This window comes from Carlito syrichta, unplaced genomic scaffold, assembly GCF_000164805.1.
Source record: "Carlito syrichta isolate Samal-C Ts95f unplaced genomic scaffold, Tarsius_syrichta-2.0.1 Scaffold308112, whole genome shotgun sequence".
In the NCBI taxonomy this organism is placed as follows: Eukaryota; Metazoa; Chordata; class Mammalia; order Primates; family Tarsiidae; genus Carlito; species Carlito syrichta.
This window is the reverse complement of record NW_007252208.1, coordinates 463597-466894: the sequence shown is the minus strand read 5'-3', so window position 1 is coordinate 466894 and position 3298 is coordinate 463597. Positions and strand designations below refer to the sequence as shown.

The following is a 3298-nucleotide window of genomic DNA, read 5'->3' as shown; positions in this document are numbered from 1 at the left end:
CGAGGCGGCCGTGGTCTCGGCGTCCGGCCGACCGGGATTCCTCTGGCAGCCATATTGGGAGGATGATCTGACAAATCCTTTAGCAGCCAAGTCCAGTGGCTGGAAGGCGCCGAGTGACAGCCCTGGCAGCTTTGAGGGTGACGGGCCAAACCCCAAGCCACGTCGTGGGGGTGGGCGGGCTGCCGGAGCCAGCTCGTCCTCGTTCAGGCCATCCCGACCTTTCCGGCCTCGGACCCAGAATTCAGCCCCCGAATCACATTCTCCTCGATGCACTGTTGAATGAGCTCACAAGGTAAACTGCCTCCAGGATTCCGTTCTCGTTGGGGTGAAATCCCGTGTTTGTGTACTCCTCTGCGTCCAGTGCGTGGCCGTGGAAGGCCTGTTGATGCCTCACATGTGCACAGGCGGCTGGGAGGGTTGCCGAGGCCGCTTTACCAGCATGGAGGCCTCGAGTGAGGGTGTTGCCTCGGCTGGGCAGATTTCCAGAGTGGCCGGCGTGCAGAGAATAAGTGAACCCGAGCTTTCGGATCGTGGGGAGGCTTGCAGCAGTATTTCCGAGGACGCAGGTTGTCATCTTTGTGGAATCTCAAGGTAGCTGAAATTAGATTGTCACCAGATCCCTTGCTCATATCTGTCACTGCTGGAAGCAGCTGTTCTGCCAACACTGAACAGGCGGCTTTGTGTCATGAGCCCAGTGAAAGTGTGGTGATTGGATTTGAATAACTTTTTTTAAAAAGCGTTTAAAATTTATTTGTTTTAGAAGGTGTGGGGTACAGTTCAGGATTAGGTAGATAAGTGATCATTTTACAGGTAGTGAATAACTCTTCAGTGATATGGTGATTTCGATATGCCAAAGGCTGGCATTTTGTCCACTTAGCTTAGTCATAACAAAATCTTAGCTCCTGTGTTCCTCTAAGAAGTGAGGTGGTGCTTTCTAATTCTGTTGGTATGGTTGTTGGGTTATAAAGCAAGTGGAATTGTTAATGTACCATTTGAGAGTGGAATATGAAAATTGCACATGTGTTGGCATTGTAAGGCCGATCTGGAAATGATCAATAACGGGGTTCAGCATGTGCCTGTAAATCCATCTTTTCTTACATCCTAGACGGGGATAGGACCAGAAGAGAGATGGCATGCCTGCCTTCTTTGTGCCCTTTGCTTTCATTCAAACTCCGTTTCTTTTTTGTTTTTTGGTTTTTTTGATTTGGAGTCTTACTCTGTCACCCAGGCTGGAGTGCAGTGGCATGCTCACGGCCACCGCAGCCTTGACCTGCTGGGCTCAGGTGATCCTTCTGCCTGAACCTTCCAAGTAGTTGGAACTACGGGTATGCACCACCATGCCCGGGCTAATTTTTTTGATATATCGTAGAGATGAGATATCGCCAAGTTGTCCAGGCTGGTCTCGAACCCGTGGGCTCAGGCAATCCTCTCACTTTGTACCTCCCAAAGTGCTGGGATTATAGGCCTGAGCCAATGTGCCCAGCTCAAACTCTGTTTCTTTTTTTTTTGAGTTGGAGTCTCACTCTGTCACCCAGACTGGAGTGCAGTGGCCGCTGCTGGCCACCGCAGCCTCGACCTGCTGGGCTCCGGCGATCCTTCCGCTGCAGCCTTCCAGTAGCTGGAACTACAGGCGCATACTACCATGCCCGGCTAATTTTTGATTTATTGTAGAGATGAGATCTTGCCAAGTTGCCCAGGTCGTTTCAAACCCGCGGGCTCAGGTAATCCACTCACCTTGGCCTCCCAAGGCGTGGGATTACAGGCTAAGCCACCGAACCCGGCTTAAACTCTGTTTCTTAATGAATTAATTTTTATAACTTCTTGAGTTGAATATTCAAAACATTTCTGATAGGCTTTTCTAAGAAAAATCTTAACACATTTTATTTTTTGTTATTTTTTATAATTTTCCCTTTGAAACTTGTTGAATCAAATGTGGCTTCAATGAAACTAGTGTTTTTTTCATTACATTAATAAGAGAGAAAAACAAAATGTCTATTTTGAAATTCCCTGCCTAAGAAATTTTTTTAAGAAATATTTCTTTTTTTTGAGTCAGAGTTTAACTCTGTTGCCCAGGCTGGAGGGCAGTGGCACGCTCACGGCCACCGCAGCCTTGACCTGCTGGGATCAGGTGATCCTTCTGCCTCAGCCTTCCAAGTAGCTGGAACTATAGGCACACACCACCACGCCCTGCTAATTTTTTTTTTTTAATTGTAAAGATGAGGTCTTGCCAAGTTGCCTAGGTTGGTCTGGAACCCGTGGGCTCAGGCAATCCTCTCACCTCGGTCTCCCAAAGTACTGGGATTATAGGCATGAGCCACCGTGCTCAGCCTCTAAGAAATATTTCTAAGTTTTTAATTTTTAGAGTTACTTTGTAAAATCTGAACGTTTGTGGGTAAATATAATTTCAGCATTTGATAAAATCAGACCTGATTGTGAATCTGATATGGAGGCAAGATTTTATAAGTATGTGCAGCTCTGCTCTAATGAATGTTTTTCCAAAATTTGTCCAATTATGTATAGCTCCTAGGGCTTAGAACTGACTGTTTTTCCCTTTCAAGACCATATATGAATGCAGTTTTCTTTTTTCCTCTCTTCTTTCCCATTTTGAGTTTGTGCAGGGAATAAATGACCAAGAAGAGTCTGCCAACTGAGACTTTCTTAAAGCCAAAGCTTTCTAGTCCATTTTCTCACTGTGGTCTTGTCCTGGGTACAAAGTAAAGGACAACAATAGGCCTCCTGCCTTCCTGTTTGTAATCTCCTTCCCAGGCTGCTAATCATAACAGGTCTTTTCCAGGAGGAGACATATCCCTTTGGTCTTGTAAACTGACATGATATGATTCTATAAAGCTCTGAAGTTAAAGATATTGCATGTCTATTTCCTGTAGTTCTCTTTGAAAGATAGCTTTGTTTGGACAGATACTGGTGTATTTCTGGTTTCCATAGAAGAGTGTGAAAAAATATGCATACTTTTAGAACTTTTTCTGTGTGGCTCATCAAGAGAGAGAAGTTAAACAGATGTAACTGTGATAGGAAAAACCTGCACAAGGTGCCTTGGATTTTTCTGAGTTGAACTTTTTGGCTAATGGCCCAGTGATTCATTTATGCTCACTTTTATTACAGTTGTTACCAGTTAATTAAGGGTGCATATAGAGATTTAGTTTTTTACCCTCATGGAACTTAAACTTTACCATTTGGTTTTTGTTTGTTTGTTTGTTTTTGAGTTGAAGTCTTACTGTCACCCAGGCTGGAGTGCAGTGGCACGCTCATGGCCACTGCAGCCTCAACCTGCTGGGTCTGG

The 3298-nt window shown here is 45.2% G+C and overlaps 1 protein-coding gene across 5 annotated transcripts in view; it reads left to right on the top strand.

The window, feature by feature from the left end:
• The first annotated feature begins 235 nt into the window (after positions 1 to 235).
• Positions 236 to 3298, top strand: part of KIF1B (kinesin family member 1B) — a 157447-nt gene continuing 154384 nt past the window's right edge. For 4 of the 5 annotated variants that reach the window (XM_021716015.1, XM_021716016.1, XM_008064949.2 and 1 more), the window contains exon 1: positions 236 to 292. The gene's annotated coding sequence lies outside the window, so the exon portion shown is untranslated. The remainder of the gene's footprint in view (positions 293 to 3298) is intronic. The other variant, XM_021716017.1, reaches the window with a different exon arrangement.